The following is an 18335-nucleotide window of genomic DNA, read 5'->3' as shown; positions in this document are numbered from 1 at the left end:
GTACAGAGAAATCATACCAGTTCCTAGCTGGAAGGGACTTCAAGCCTAACCACTCTAATGTCTGCATAGGATCAGGAATCTTGATGGTCATCCAGCCCACCTATGCTGAGTAGACTAGCTTAGAGGGAATTCTGATTTGGGACTCTTTCAGAGGAAAGTTCAACGTTATGTCCTCCCTGCAAACTGTACCAATTAGCAAATACCAAAAACAAAACAAACAAACAAAGAAACTTTACAATCTGTCTCCAACCTATCTTTCCAGTGTGATTACCTATGAACCCCACTAGGCTACAGTCAAAATGGGTTTCTTACTGTTTTTCACGCATGACATTCTTCCATCTCCCTGCCCAAAGTCACACCTTAGATACCCAAACCATCTCCTATGCCTGGGAATGCTCTCCCTCTTTGTCTCTTTCTCTTGAAAACCCCAACTCCTTTCAAGGCTTCTTTCCTTCAAGAGATTTTTCCTGATTCCTCGACTTATTAGTTCTTCAGTAATTCATTCACCACCACCAGGTACAGGTTTGGCAACAATGTGTTCAGGAGAAAGTTATGTATCTACTGATTCTGAATATACTTCTGGAGTCCTTCCAACAGACTGGCTCAGGAGTCAACACTATGTGCTTTATGATTTGGCTGAGGGGAAGGGGGGAAGATTCAAAAACAGCTTCAGTGATTCCTACTGTTGGGAGACCTGTATTAGCAGGGAGTGACTTAGAAAGCCAAAGACCTAACATCCTCAACACCTAATGACTTCTTACCTTTGTCCTTTGTTCTCATTCCTCTTCACATTCTATTAGTAGGGCAGTTAATTCTATAGTGTTTTAGCTTGCCCTTCCAGACTGTAAACTCCTTGGGGGCAGGAACTAGCTTAGTGACTTTTATGTACCCCTTAGCAGCTAGCACAGGTGCTTAATGAATATTATAACTAATGAATTTTTAAAAACCATAGCAGACAGCATAAGGAGAAGCCAGAAGCCAGCTTTTATTTCTGGTTTTATTGATTACATATCCATAGCACTCCCCACCATCCGCCCCCCTCCTCCCCTCCACACCTTCAACGAAAGAAGGATCATTCACAGGAAACACAAGTTTTGATCTTTTGGAGAAGTTACAACTTTGAAGAGTCCCATTTTTTCCAAATGGTAAAGGGGAATCAAAATAATTCTTGCTCACAGATTGTATATTTATTAATTTCTTACCATTAATATTCAATTAGACACTATTTTTTTAAAATTATAAGATGTTATGGATTGTTGGGTTTTATTTTTTAAAATACTTATGTTTTAACATAGCTCTCTTTCTAGTTCATTCTGCACAACTTCTATAGCCAGGTCAAAGTTCCAACCACCCCCATTATAGGCTATAGGAACAAGAGCCTTGGATCTAGATAGAGAAGACTTGGATCTGAATCCTGTCTGCCACATTTCCTAGGTTTTTGAGTCTCAGTTTCTCTATTTGTAAAATGGAGTCAGAAATACTTGCACTAAAGAATGCTGGCCCTGAAGTCAGGAACACTATCTTCATGAGTTCAAATCTGGCTTCACACACCAACTAACTGTGTGACCCTGGACAAGTCACTTAACCTTGTTCCTCTTCCAAATGAACTGGAGAAGGAAGTTGCAAACTACTCCAGTATCTTTGCCAAGAGAACCCTAAGGGTGGTCACAGAGAATTGAACATGACTGAAAAACAGCTTAACCACAATAATCCTTGCATTGCCTAAGTACTCATACAAGGTTGTTGTAAAAAAAAAAGTGCTTTATAAATCTTAAAATCTTTCATAAATACATGTAAGTCATTGTGATTGTTAGGATTCGTGATTAGGCTTCCTTTGCCACCTCAAGGCTCTTCCTCACTGTGTACTTCCTCCAAATCTGCTGGAATTACTAATTTACAGTGACTTCTTGATGACAGTTTGAAGTTTCTATTCAAGATACAGCCTTCAATTCAATTTGGGAGCAGCCATCAGGAGAATCTATTATGAGGAACAAATAATGACAAGCTGATGGATGTGAGACCTATTAGTTACCATACATAATACTTAACATTTCTAGAATGGGTGATGCTTTTCACAGGATTTTCACATATATTATCCTGTTAGACATAACAATCCTGTGAGGTAGGTACAGTAAATACCATTATTCCCTATTCGATACAAGAGAATTAGAAACTCAAAAGATGTAAAAGCTCCAAAGTTACATAGTTAGTGGCAGAGCTAATACTAGCGGGCAGATACAGGTTGACTACTGGTGCTCTTAACCCCATCGTTTTTAATATAAAAGACATCTGACCATTCTCTCCCCCTGTTATTATTTTAATTTCTCTAAATATTGGGGGAGTTTTAGATTTTAAATAATAATATTGGAAATAAAAAGGTGACATTCATTTAGTTTTAATATACATTATCTCATTTGACCTTCAAAGACACTCTAAAGTAGGCATTTTAGGTAACATTATCCCCATTTTACAGATGAGGGAACTGAAAATCAGTATGTTTAAGTGATTGATTCAGAGTCATACAGTTTGGAGATATCAGAAGCAGTATTGAAATCACATATCTTTTGGGTCTACGTCTGGTGTTTTCTCTCCTACAACATGCTACCTCTTGCTAAATAGACAGTAATATATTTTTAAAGCCTGATTTGAATTAGGGGCCCTTAACTTTTTCCTGAGAACCTATTTTTTATTTCTCCAAAGCCTTATGCTGGCTGGGCACCATGGAGCCCTTTGGCTGTGGTTAGTGATGCTGAGTGGTACTTGGGTCAATGCAGGTACTACTTTGGAGGTGGGGGTGGCTCCTGGCTTTGGTCCCCTCCTATGGGAACCTCTGAAACCATAGTAAGAGGCAATCAGCTTAAAGATTGGGGTCATCTGGGTCAACAGTGATCAACTTCTAGCGAGCAGTACTTTCAAACATAAATATAAAAATATACCTGGAAGGTGGGAGACATATTTCAATTGCTCTATGCATGAAAACACAAATATGTAATGGTCAGATGATGCCTAGAAGGATATCTGGGTCAGTTTTGGAAGCTTCTTCAAGTCCAGAATGTCACCAATACCTAAACCTCTTCTTGGTTATACATTTAGTACCTCTGTAACCTGAATTATTTGCACATAGATTTATTTAGCAATTTGTGTACAGCCACCCATAGCAATGAATGGATTATAGATATGCCAGAAAATGAAGAGGTTTTTAGTTTGCCAGTTGGTTGATGAAGTCGTATCTTTAAATTACTGTAGAAGTCATGGAGATGTGTTGGAGAAGGAAAGTAATATAATTTGGGTTGAGTTGAGAAAAAAATGAACTTATAAGAAATCCTTAACTTGAAGCTATGATACCACATGAGTAGATTCACCAAGATGAAGACAGTTGATAGAGTACCTGGCCTGGAGTCAAAAAGATCTCAGTTCAGATTTGGCTTAACTAACTGTGTGGCAATGGACGTTTGCCTCAGTTTTCTTATCTGTAAAGTGGTGATAATAATACAGCACCTACCTCCTTAGGGTTGTTGTGAGGATCAAATGAGATAACAATTGTCAGACACTTAGCACGGTGCCTGGCACATAGTAAGCACAATATAAATGGTGGTTATTATTAAGTGGTTGAATACAGACTCCAAAAACACTCCTTATGCTTTTTAAGAGAGCCCTCTTAAATGTGTACCATGTTTATGGGGATGAAAAGAAAGTTCAGGTGAAAATACAGGGGATGGAATAGACAGCTTTCTATAAATCAGCTGGACTATATAAAGATGACACTATCCAACGGCTAATTACCCAGTTACAAAGTACACTTGTATCTGTAAATAATAAAGCACTATTTAAAAACAAAAAATAGAATATTTACTTTGCATGGTTAACAGAAAAGTCGTATTTCACCAGACATCTGGGAATGAGACATATGTGTGTACACATGCACACACACACACACACACACACACACACACACACACACACACACACACACACACACACACACACACACACCCTCTCCTGTTATTCTTCTCTCTCCTGTCTGTTCTTTGGCACTGGCTGTCTCCTATGTCTTCTGTCTCACACAATCCCTCCCTTCCAAGTGCCACTCAACAACCACCTTCTATGTGAATCCTTTCCTCATTCGCTCAAGCACTACTGCCCTCCCTCTCAAACTTCCTTGTATTTATTCTCCTTACAGTTATTCTTTTATATACGTATACAGAATATATATGTATCCACACACGTCCTTGTTGTTCCCCCATCAGAATGTAAGGTTTCCTCACAAGGAAGAATTGTTTCACTTGCTGTATTTTGTATCCCCAGTCCTTACCCCAGCATCTGAGACTTAGTTGATACTTAATAAATACTTGATTGAATAAATAGGTATCTTTATTATCTCCCTTTCCCTTATCCTTCTACAAGATATGAACACAAACGTAAGATTATCTTTCTAAATCTGGTGCAACTTTTCTGTTGTTGTTCAATCGTTTTTAGATTACATCTGACTTCATGACCCAGTTTGTCTGATAATTTTGGTTTTTTTTTTTTGACAAAGATACTGGAGTGGCTTGCCATTTCATTCTCCAATTTATATACAGATGAGGAAACTGAGGCAAACAGGGTTAAATGACTTGCTCAGGGTCACACAGCCAGTAAATATCTTGAGGATAGGTTTGAACTCAGGAAGATGAGTATTCCTGATTATAAGTCCAGCACTCTGTCCACTGCCCCACATAGTTGTCCCTTTCCCTCTTTTTCTGTTTGTAGCTGGTTTGTCCATATTTGTTTGCTTGTCTCCTCCACTAGATTGTGGGCTTCTTGAGGGCAGGGATAGTCTTTTGCTTCTTTTCATATCCCCAGAGCTCAAACATAGTGCCCAGCACATAGTAGGTGTTTAATAAACGTTTCCTGAATGACTGACTGACTGATAAAAAAGTTGAAAAGATTCATTAGCTTGCTTGGATACCTTAGAAAACAAATGTTTAAAACAAAAATGCTTGACTAATGATAGCATGGAAGCTCTTCAAGGGGAAGTATTGTTTCCTAATTATTTTTGTATCCAAACCAAGAGTTTTTTAAACTTTTTGTGTCATGGACCTCTGGCAGTCTATGAAGGCTATCCTCAGAATAAAGTTTTTAAATGCATGAAAACCATAGCATTACAAGGGAAATCAGTTATGCTGAAAATTATCAAAATATTGACATCCTAATAAACCTTCTGTTTATTGGTGAGCCTAATAACTATAATAATTCCTAAGTAGTTATGGGCATAAATTATACTTGGGAATAGCAGCAATGACTATAATGTGATATGAAATATCTGTGATTTCTATTGGTAATAGTCACATGTACTAAAAATATTGTTATGGTTTGTTTTTTTGTTCATGATTGGAAGAAATACTAAATTTCAGTTAGAAGTCTGTGAAACTAAAGTGTATTTTTTTCCCCATCCAAGTTCATAGACAACCTTCTAATCTATTCATGGGTGTCCTTGAATGGCCTAAGGTTAAGAACCTCTAATCTCCTAGTAAGATCTTTTCTTATTTTTTCTTGACTGAGCAATTTAAACCAAGCCTAACTGGATTAAAGTAAAAGATTACAAACTTTCCTTGTATCAAAATATATATTTTTTACATTTTGTTATAACTAATATAAAATTCCAGTTTGCCGAGGGTTTAAGATTTTTTTTGACAACTTGCCACCAGAGGGCAGTACCCTGGGGACAAACGTATGTTTTGCAAGGTTTTAAACTGAATATGAGGTAACAATATATAAGAAATATGTATAAGAAATAATTCTCCACACATAGTTTTTATATATGTGCCTCAGGGGGGATATCAGTGATAAATCACAGAACTTTGTGGATGGTAGCCTTTGAAAAGACAACTTTTTTTTTTTAAATTAAGATTTGTGTGACAACTGTTTTTTTAAAAATTAAGATTTATGTGATTTAGTGGGGAGGAAACCCTATCTGTGACTTCATTGGCATAGGGAGTCCCAAGGTAGGAGCTACCTCCACCAATGCAGGCAGGTACCTTCTGTAGAACTTAGAATTATAGACAGTTCTCTATAGCATTGAAATGAAGCACCCTGCTCAGAGTGCCATTACCAAAATATGTCAGAGGAAGAACTTGAATCCAGGTCTTCTATCCACTAGGACATATTGCCTGTCGGGAGTAGTTTTATAATTTAAAAATTAAGATAAGAATTTAGCTCCAATTTACTTATCTTTATACTTTGTGGAAGTTATATTAACTCAAAATTCCATTTTCAGCAACATGCTCACATCACTAAAAGAAACTCTAAGTCAGTCCTTTTTAAGAATTTCAGAGTTCCATCCTTTGAAAGAGTTTAGAGTGATACAGAATTATCTGTAATACTTAGTACTTAGGCAGCTAGGTGGTACAGTGGAGTGTCAGAGTAGGAAAACCTGAATTTAAATACTGCCTCATATAATAGCTGTGTGACCCTGTCTGCCTCAGTTTCCTCATTTGTAAAATAGGGATAATAATAGCACTTTACTCACAAAGTTGCTGTAAGAACCAAATGAGATGAGAGAAATTCTTTGTAAACCTAAAACTGCTATATAAATGCTGGTTATTATGAGAATGATTTAATATTTTTAAAATCACAAATCAAAATGGTTTTATGGGGGGAAGAAATAAGTATTCAGTGTTACATATTACAAAAGATAAAGTTGTTAAATTCAACAGTAAGGCATGGATAAGATTATTTGTAGGGCCAATGGAAGGGTTTATTTCATCTCCTAAGACACTGAAACCAGGGGAAGGGACCGAGCATTTATTACACACCTACTACGTGTCAAATGCTGCCCTAAGCACTTTAGAAATATTCTCTCATTTGATCCTCACAACAACCCTAGGAGGTAGTTACTATTATTATCTCCATTTCACAGCTGAGGAAACTAAGGTAGACAAAGGTTAAGTGACCTGGCCAGGGTCATACAGTTACTAAGTATCTGAAGTCAGATTTTAAATAAGGTCTTTGTGAGTCCAGGCCGAGCCCTCTATCCACTGAGCAACCTATGGGCCTCTGAAAGTCAGAAAGCAACTGATTAAAGGTAAAACATTCCTAAATCCTCATTCTCAAGGAATTCCTGGGTCCCTGTAAGTATCATTTCATTATACAATAAAATCTATCTTTTATTTAATATTTTTCTAGCTGATAGAATAGGAGGCATGCAGACATGACAGGCATTTTAAGGGCATTTTAGGGTAATTTCATTAGCTTTACTATCAATATGACTCAATGTTTCTTCTGGGGCTTTTTTTAGGTTCCCACCTATGGGAGAAAAATAGAGATCTTCTGGGTAGAGGCTCTGAGGTACAACTGCAGACATTGTCCCAGTTCTAGGTTTTTCTTCACTTCTTTGTATCTTCAATCTCTATTACTGCTTTGGGTCACAAAATTTGTTTCTTCTAAGATCCCTGGAGTTTTTTTTACGTGAAAGCTTATCATTCCTCTCCCATGTTTTCAGTGTTTCAATACTAGATTTTTAAAAGGAGAACAAGATGGATTCCCAGAATATCAGAGTCGGAAGTGATATCACAACTCAATAATCTAATCCACGCTTGAATAAGAATACTGTTATAACATCTCAACATCCCAGCAGATCACACAGCATCAAGCTGAAAATCTCTAGTGATGGGGTACTCACTGCTCTCTCCATTCCACAATTGGACAGTTTTGTTAGGAAGCTTTTCCTTAAATGGAGGGAGTGTGGCATAGTGGAAAGGGTGGTGGATTTGGGGACTGAGGACCAGTTTTCAAATTCCAGATCTAATCTTTGTTACCTTGTGACCTTGAGGAAATCACTTCTCCCTAGGTCTCAATTCTATCACCTGAAAATTAGGAAGTTCAACTAGGTGATGTCTAAAGGTAATTTCCATCTTTAGATCCTATAATCTTATATGAGTTTTTCATACTACAGGAGGAGGTAAAGACTTCTGTAATGGCTTTAAGTGAAATGGGGCTAAAAGGAGAAGGGGCTAAGTTTTCAAGACTGAGTTTACGTCCATGCTCGGGTACTGTTAATTTGGGGCTGCCACAGGGTGTTCCCTATAGAAGGACAAATCCTTAAAAAGTCATAAATGAGAAGAATTGTCCAGAGTGGGCTTCAGAATTGCTTCCAATATGAGTAGGCCTTGAAAAAGTGGCCTATTGAAATGAACTAAATGATAATTTGCTCTTCTGAACTCTTTGATCAATATTAGACAAATAGTTTTGAAGAAGCAAAAGATGGAGAAGGTGGTCTGAAGAAATTTCACTGCTGTTTTTGCCAGCAAGGTTGATTTTACTGAGTGTATGCTTGTTCAAAAATAAGATGCTAGAAAATTCCAATAGTAACTGTTGAAAGATAGCAACAGGGTAAAATTTGCTTCCTATCAAAACCCAAACTTTCAGAAACAAGAGCCATAATGAATATATGTAATCAAGTGCCCTGAACTTGCTCCTACAGGGGGGATATGTATAAATCTGAAGGCAGAGGATGGAGAAAATAAATTAACCCTTTCTCTGGTTGGGCTCAAGCAAAGTAAAAATTATTGCCTATCCTTTTAACATGGGGAAAGGAGAATTGCAGGTGTTCCCACAAAGCTATATGAAAACTTAAATTCTATAAAATAAATTGGGTCATATTTTAAACCATGAGAAAAACTCATTAATGGTACACAGGGATAGGTTTTTCCAAACTCCTTCATATAGGATTATCCTTAGGGCACACCTGACTCAAAATATGATAAATCCAAATGACAATATCTTAGGTGAACCTAATTGGATCTACATACTTAGGAGAGACACCAATCAAACATTTATGCACCTAATTTCATGGTGTTCAGTATGATTGTATCACATAAGACAATTATATTGGTAGAAAAATATTTTTTAATGAAGTTATTTTTTTTATTTTCATTTAGGCATTACTGGGGTTTCCCAGTCCAATCAATTTATTGATTACATACTATCTTCTTAAATGCATTTTTGTAGTCATAACTGCAAACTGCTTATTCTATAGTCTGTTTATGCCTACATTAGTTACTGGGGAAAACGTGGACATAAAGGAATAAATATTGATCAAAAAGAGAGTATTTCATTGGCTTGGAGAGTATTTTGTGACAATGACTAAAGAACATAGAAATTAAATTGTCAAACTGTTAAGAAGCATTCAATCAAACAATTTCTCAAAAAGATTTTGAAAGATACAAAGGACACTAGAATTTTTTTTACCTCTATTCTACATTGCTATTATCAATAAATAATCCCATTCATTCTACTCCCAGCTTTAAAACCAACACTGGACTCCACTGCCAACATTATTATTTATTCTTTAACCTTATACTCATTCTTTAATTCTTTGTCTTTCCCCATTTGTCCAAGGAGATTCTATTATTTATGTACCAAAATTTATTTTGCCAGTTATCAGTCTCTAGGACTGCATTTTTTCCCACTACAAAAAGTCCAGCTCTGAATGTTTTGTATGTTCAGGTTATTTTCTTCTGTCTTTGATCTTCTAGAGATGCCTGCCCAGGAGTAGAACTTCTGAGTGAACGTGAATGTTAAGAACCTTTTCTCACGTCATTCCAAGTGGTTTTCCAGAATGATTGGACCAAGTTATTTGGTGAGCCTTGTCCTTCTGCAGTCTCTCTAACACTATTTTGACCATTTGTTTTATTTGCCAGTATGGACGGATGCAAGGTGAAACTTCAGTTGTTTTATTTTGTATGTATTATTAGTGATTTGGAAGATAATCCTAGTCACTGATAGTTCATAATTCTATTACTGAAGCTTTCATATCCTTTAATCACACACACACACACACACACACACACACACACACACACACACACACACACACACACACACACACACACACGGCTCTTGGTCTAATTAGCAAATTAGACTTGCTAATTTCCTATATAGTTTAGATGGGTGGGGAACCTGCAGCGCTGAGGTCACATGTGGCTTGGAGATCAAAGGTTCCTTTCCCCTGGTGGATATCAGACTTTTAACTGAAATATTGATATAAATATTTTTCTCCTATTGTTTTCTTCTTATGTACATTGTGCAAAAGCTTTCTAGTTTTATGTAACAATTTTCTTTTATAATTACCTCACTCCTTTAGTTATAAATTCTCCTTCTAAGTCATTGTTATGAAAAAAACTTCTACTTTTCTGATTTTTTTAAACGATTGGATTTTAGTAGTATATCAATTTAAAGTTTGTTATAGCGTGTGATGTAACATGTTGTTGTAAACTTATTTTTTGCCAAACTGCTTTCTATGTTTCCCAGAAATTCTTATCAAATAGGGAGTCCTTCCCTAAGTAGTTTGTGTTCTTGAGTTCATCAAACTTCAGGCTACTAAGTTTCTGATTCCTGTTCACACTAGTTTGTTCCACTTATCTGCAAGACTTCAACCTTACCTCACTTCCTCAACTCACATCTGCACATTTTTGAATCCATACCAGTAAATGCCTGTAGAGGAAGATGATCAAGTTATTATAAGATGATCAATTATTACAAGTTCACACTAAGTTTTCCATTCTACTGACCCATTAATACTCTTTGCACAGTTACCATTTTAGCAGCCTACAAATAGTTTATTTTTTCCTAGGTGATTCTCTAAATAATCAGATCAACCAATCTCAGTCTGAGTCTCCTTACGTAATATCTGGAACACCTTCTCCCTAAGCATTCATTCAACAAACAGCTATCAGAATCTAAGGTGTGCAGAGAGCACTTTGCTAGGCACTGAAGGAACTGTCAAAATTTAAACACATTATTTCTGCTCTTGCTTATATCTCTTTGTATCATTAAAATGGTTCCAGAAATTACATTTCTAATGAATTAAAGATTCAATAACTGCAGAAATATTATCTCTAAGACCAATAAACCAATACACTTAACTTCTCTAATACCTTATTCACTCACTAGCCTGCCAAACATAAATTTCTTGATTTTTATACAATTATCCTTTCCACACTGCAACTTTCCCCAACATAGTTTCACTATATTGCAGGTTGGCATAAGAAATTAAATGGGAATTTTTGGAGTTTTGAGGAAACCACAGATGACACATGAAGGCAAGCAGACAACACAGTAGAAGTTTAGAAACTGAAAAATGCATTGTAGTGTATATCAATCCTTCACAAAAGAAAAAAGAATAAGTTTAGACTTCTCTGGTATGAGGGGAAGGACAAAAAATTTTATGCAGATTTTTCAGGCAGTGGGGTGCCATGTCCCTAATCCCCACAATGTGGAAGTAATAACTAAACAATTCAGATACACCATTTCTTATCTGATCAACATTTATTTAACTGTCTGAAATAACTTTCTCTCTTAACTTCAGTTATTAGGATCTAATTATTAAAAAAAATTTTATTTCACATCACTGTCACTTCTCAGTATCTCCTTTAACCTCATCAGAACCCTCACTTATAACACAGTCAAACAAAAATTAACTCATTGGTCATTTCTAACACGTGCCTCATTTTGCACCAATGGCCTACAACCTCCCTGCAGATAGACAGAAGGCATGTCTTAGTATTGATTGGTCATTGGAGTTCTTAGATTAATTTTTTTTTTTTTGAGAACAAGGACCAATCAAACTTAACTTTCATAACACCTCACCCAGAACAGGAAATTAACTGTTTAAAGACGAAAGAAACTGCTTTAGAAACCATCTACCAACCACTGCCAGCAATATCTCCAAACTCTTAAAAGTATATGCTCTTATGTGGCATATTTAATATTGATTTGTGACTTCAGCATAGCATATACTTATACTACATGTTTTAATGCTACCAATAATAACTCATGGTGAATGCTCTATAACCTGCCAAAGCATTAGACACAAAGAAGTATGAGGGGGAACAACCTGTTGAAAGATTCATGATCTAATCAACACTTGTGATTTTTCTTTTTTTTCCACTTCCACCATGAAATAGATCACAAAGTCATAGTACTTCCAATATTTGTAATGGACTGGACAAACGTTGATTTGTAGTAATCTCACTCATTTGAACAATAAGTCAATTAAGCTTAAAGAGAGTCAAGTTCTAAACAGTAAAATGTTCTTTTGCAACATAACATTTTTAAGCCTGCTCTAAAACCACGGAGAAATTTTATTGCACAATTTGATTTTTTACATCAATAAAATCTTAGCTGTGTTGATATAGACAAAAGAAAAACAATTTAATTTGTGTTGAAATAAGTATTAGACATACCAAGTACACTGTAGGAAAGGGTCATAATAAATTACAAGTGGAGACATTATTTTGCTCAATCACTAAAGAAAGCCCTTGATACTTTCCCTTTTACACCATCAAATTTATCATTCTTGCTGATTTAAGCAGAACACACAACAAATATGGATCCCAGCGCTTACTTTCACAGGTACCAGCATGGATAATTTACTACAGTGATCCAATGTGGAAATCAGTAGGGACCAGTAAATCGCTGCATAAAGAAAGAGCGAATGAGGTCCTTTTTCCTTTGTGTCAGCAGGCTGTGATTATTATGTTTATTAGATTTTCTTGAAAGGGCTTCACATTTTCTCAAATATGCAGGAGAACTATATTTCCCCTCTGAGCCCTACATTAGCATTTGTGCGCCTCAGTCCTTGAATACAGAGGAATGATGAATTTTTCAATTTATTTTAGAAATTTATACAGTCTGGATATCATAGGTCTAAAAAATAGAACTCCCTAACCTGTAAAATATTAGTTATTAAAAATGGATCCAAGACAAATTTCTTAGAAATACTGACATAGTGTATATATGAATCTTTTGAGCTCAAAATACACAGCAACAGGGGTAATAATGTATTTATGTAACTAACAATTCCTTCTAGCTTTATTTCTAATTCTAATTTTCTTTAAGACCCAGTTACATTCTTTGCACTATTATTATACACCATAAGGGTCATACATCCAAGATTTTTAGCCTATTTGTGTTTCATCTTTTAAAACTTATGTAAACAAAAATTCATCTCAGCAAGGAATTAACTTCAAAGTCACATGACAAATGACTAATGAAGTCTTTAAATTAAATGCTATGCCAAGAAAAAAGTCCTTATTAAAAAAAAAGTAAGCATAAATCAAGGAGAAAAGAGTTCGCACAATTCCTCTCTCCCCTCAAATCTAGGAGAGGCAAGGCAGCTAGGTAGTACAGTGGATACAGCACCAGTGCAGGAATCAGGTGGACCTGAGTTCAACTCTCACCTCAGAAACTTGACACTCACTAGCTGTGTGACCTTGGGCAAGTCACTTCACCCCAAGTGCCTCATCCTGGGTCATCTCCAGTCATCCTGATGAATATCTGGTCACTGGATTCAGATGGCTCTGGAGGAAAAGTGAGGCTGGTGACCTGCACAGCCCTCCTTCACTCAAAACAAAGTCAAGTGAGACTCATGTCATTATTTCCCTGATGGCATGGTCTTCTTCAGCAACGAAGGATGAACACACACACACACACACACACACACACACACACACACACACACACACACACGAGAGGCAAAAAAACAAACAAACCCCAAAACAAAAATCGTACAAGAGCTTAGCATTGGAAGAAGGCAGATGAAGAAAGGGGAAAGGAACTCCATTTCCTCAAGAAGATGGCTCTAGCCATAGATCCCCAAGAAGCATTCTGAGCTACCCATCTACTTACCTTCTTCTAGGGTGCAAAAAAAACTCCCTCTAGATAAAAAATAGTTGGAAAAAACGCTATTTTCTTTACTCCTTGTGAATGACATCAACTTAATTAAAGTTACTTTAGTGTGGTTCACTCTCCTTTCTTACTACAGCAGGCCTGCACTACAGGAAAAAATACACTGCATGACTAAACTCATACACTCAAAACTGTACTCTCTCCAAACATGACTTTAGACCTAAAAAGACCTTCCTCTGGGTGACTAACATTTATAAGATTATCAGCATCAATGTGCATCTTATTTCCTATTGTAGAGCCTGGGGGCTTGAGTTAGTAAGACCTAAGTTCAAACATGGCCTCCGACACTTACTAGATACGTGACCGTAGGCAATTAATTCAGCATTTTCCTCGAAGTATTTTTGTGAAGATTAAACAAGTTTTTTGTAAAAAGCACTCAGCATGGTACCTGGCAAACAGAAGGTACTCTATAAATGCTTTTTTCCCTTCCTTTCCCCAAGGGACAAATCTTGTAAAATGGGCAAATAATACTTGCATTACCTCCAAGGTTGTAGTGAGGAAATAGTTTTGTAGACCTTGACGCACCATATAAGCTATTTTATTATTATGATGCCCTCTCACATAACCTTCAAGAACCTTCTGGGTTCCAGGTGAATTTCTACAAGTTACAGGCTACGCTATCCAGAATAAGCCACATACAACATGATATAATACAAAGTGTGAAGACCTGGATTCAAGTCTGGCTCCAAACTTAGCAGCACAGTGACTAGAGCAAGTCACTTAACCTGTCTCAGTTTTATCCTCTATCAAATGAGAATAAAACGTCTATCCCACCTGTCTCAGAGGGTTGTTATTTGTGGAGGGATTTGCAAACCTTAAAATGATACATTAAGTTAAAAAAAAAATTAAGTAAAAAAAATCAAGTAAAAAGGTTATTAAAAAATTAAGCTCATATACTAGGTTAAATAAACCCAATTATACCATGAGCAAAGTTCTTAAATCAACACTTTATTTCATTAAATAAACATTTATTTAGTGCTTACGGAAGTGCATGGTGCTGTTTGCACTAGATAACAAAATCAAATGGTCTCTGCCCTCAATGAACCTGCGTTCACTCAGAGGTGGAGGGAACAACATAACAAAGTACGTGCAAAGTAATTTCTGGGAAGGCTTCGTAGCAGTCCTTGAATCTTGAAGGAAGCGAGGGATTCTGAGTCAGTGCTGAGACTGCATTAAACGCATAAAGGGTTACCGTGCCAAGGCAGTTAGGGAGTTAGCAAGTAGGTCATTTTGGCTGAACGTAGAGTGAATAAGGAAGTGCAACGCACAATACTCCTGGAAAGCAAGGCTAGAGGCAGTTTCTACTTAATCCTACAAACACACAGGATCACAGTAAAAATAGTTCTGTGATTCACAAATTAAGATAATTTGGTCACTTAAGATGATATTATCAAGCAGATAATAGAGACAGTTGGATGACTCAATTACGTTCCCAGTTGAAACATATTTGGTTGCAGACTGTAACTAGTCTTTTTAAACCTCATTATAATATGTATTCTCAATGACATAAAAGGATTCACTGCAGGTAGCACCTCCATTGTGGCATAACTAACTCTCTAACTCCAGATTCAAAGACTAATGAACTGGCTAAGGAAAGGGTGCCACCTACTGAATTATAAAGATTACTGTTTATGCCACTTTCATTTTGCCTTTGAGATTTTCCCAATAAATATTTATCACAACCATTCGAAGTTAGATTGGGAGATTTGACGTTAGGGTAGCTTGAGGTAAAGGCCAGTAGTTTCAAATTAACTCAGCAGAACCAATTCCTTGATATCAATAATTTGGGTTCCCAACTCAAAACTAAAGATTCTAAAACTGATTTCTGTGAGTTGAAACATTGTTTTTATTAGTTTCCCAGCTTCTACTCTTTCAGTTTCAAGTTCACCTTTGCTTTCACTATCACTATTATTTATGTCCTTTGTACAATTGTTTAACGTCTAGTAGCAGCAGCTAGGTGGTGCAGTGGATAGAGCAGGAGTCAGGAGGACCTAAGTTCAAATCTCATCCCAGACTCTTGACACTCATTAGCTGTGTGACCTTGGACAAGTCACTTCACCCCAACTGCCTCATCCTGGGTCATCTCCAGTCATCCTGATGAATATCTGGTCACTGGATTCAGATGGCTCTGGAGGAGAAGTGAGGCTGGTGACCTGCACAGCCCTCCCTCACTCAAAACAAAGTCAAGTGAGACTCATGTCATTATTTCCCTGATGGCATGGTCTTCTTCAGCAACGAAGGATGAACACACACATAATCTGTAGTACCGGGGGCAAAGGTTTTTAGATGTGGTTGGGGGGTTCCCTTTAATTCTTTGCATATATCAGTTATATGTCAATAAATAGGCATTTATCATTCCTACTTTGCCAGGAACTGTTTCTCACTGGAAAAATACAAAGAAGACACTATTCCTGACTTCACACTCTAATGGGAGAAACAACAGTTAAGTAATTATATATATATTCTAACATATACATAGACTTGATGGATCATAAAGTCAGAGCAGAAGAATGGGAAATGAAAGTAAGACAGGGAAGCAAAGAGAGGTAGAAGTGAGGAGGCAGAGCATTCCAGTAAGGCATGGGGACAGCCAGTGGAAAGGCATGTGGATGGGACATGGAGGGTCATGTGCAACAAACTGAAAGTAGGCCAGAGTAGCTGGATCACAGAATGCATGGAAGTGAATTATGTGTAAGAAGACTGGAAAGGTAAGTAGGGTCCACTTTGAGAAGGGGTTTAAATGACTATTTTTACTTTACATTTTGCTTGTAGGTAACAGAAAGTCAATGAAGTTTGCTGAATAAAGAAGTCACATGGTCAGTTTTACACTAAGAAAAATCACTTTGACAGCTGAGCAGAAGATGGATCAGAGAGAAGAATTGAGGCAAGGAAATCAATTAGAGGTACATCATAAAAGCTGAAGTGAGAGGTTATAAATACCTAAATCAGCATGGTGGTTTTGTTAGTGGAGAGAAAGAACATATAAAGGAGATCTTGTGACGGTTGAAATGACAAGATTCAACTGTAGATTGTCATGTCAGAAGTTGAGAACAAATGAGGAGCTGCAGTAACTCAGGTTGCAAAACCAAGGTCACTGGTATGTCAGCAGTTTGTATTCGTCCTTCATTGCCGAAGAAGACCATGCCATCAGAGAAATGATGACATGACTTGCGCTTGACTTTGTTTTGAGTGAGGGAGGGCTGTGCAGGTCACCAGCCTCCCTTTTCCTCTAGAGCCATCTGAATCCAGTGACCAGATATTCATCCGGATGACTTGAGATGACCCAGGATGCACTGGGAGACCTTGGGCCCTTTAGGCCAAGGTCTTTGCAGGCACTCACTTAGGGTGAGGCAAGGTCTATTCATTAAACAGGCCTGTTTAAGAATTAGCCAGGGCATGGCCCCTTTAATGAGGTGAAGAAAGAGAAAGACATCAGGCTGGGTGGGAAACAGCAAGTTACTATTGATCATCACTCTCAAGCTAGGAGGGTCCAGAGGAGCCCTCAGGCTCAGTGGAGTCCCAGTTTCAGGTTGGGAGGAGAGGGGAGAAGAGGGAAAAAGAGGGAAATAGGAAAGGGGCCAGTAAAACCCAAGTCAGCTGGGCATCTTTTGGCCATCTAAATTTACCTTCCTTTGGAGAGCAGTGTCTCAACAGTAAAAGAAAAGCCAGAAGAGTTTTGAGGATTCCCCTCTCCTTTAAATTTAGATTTGTTCATTTGCTGCCATTATGTGAAAGATACTAAAACATTCAATCTTTGAATGAATAGGAAATAAAGGCACCTGACTTTATTTTTTCAATCAGAAAAGGCCTATGTGTATCAAAATTCTATGACAATAAATGATTCCAAGTCCAAAATGGATTTAAGAAACTTTCAATACTTGACCCCATTTCAAAGGGAACGTTATCTCCTAAAGTAGGACTTTGTTATAATATAATTTACCTTATAATGCATCACATGGTTTAGATTTTGAAGACAGAATGGTGGTGCACATAAAAGAAACTGCTCAGTATTTTTCTAACAAAAATGAGATCAGAAGAGGAAGAAGCAGTTATTCTGAATACTTTCCATTTCTATTAACAAAATGTTTGAACAAGTTCAGCTACCCAGTGACAAATACCAATTTCACTTTGAATCTAATTTTCTTGCAGCATAGCCTAAGTTACCGATGCTAAATTTCCATTATGTAATCCTATGGTTTTTAATCAGCTGTCACATGTAATACAATTGTTCAATATATAGTGGTATTAAATCAGTTGGCTGCTCAACTTTGGACTAATTTCAGTATGAGGTAGACTTATCTAACTAGTTTATACACAATTATTAAAAATTATTTTATGGACAGCTAAGCTATTAGGTAAAATCTGTCTGTGGGAATGCAGGAAACACCAGAATATGCCAATTTTGGAAGTCTACAAAGCACCTTTTCTTAGAGAAGAAAATTATCTCTTGGCTGCTCACTGGCAGTCTTTCAGGTCAATAAAAATTTGATGATCACAAGGAAGATAAAAGGTATTTTAGGCAAATTCACACTCTGAGTTATCAGTTATCATACTTACTTTCTAGAAGCTTAAGACAGTTATCTATAAATGAAAATAAATTTTAAAAA

This window comes from Notamacropus eugenii, chromosome 6 (genome assembly GCF_028372415.1).
Source record: "Notamacropus eugenii isolate mMacEug1 chromosome 6, mMacEug1.pri_v2, whole genome shotgun sequence".
In the NCBI taxonomy this organism is placed as follows: domain Eukaryota; kingdom Metazoa; phylum Chordata; class Mammalia; order Diprotodontia; family Macropodidae; genus Notamacropus; species Notamacropus eugenii.
The sequence above is the reverse complement of the archived record's forward strand: the minus strand, read 5'-3'. Positions refer to the sequence as shown.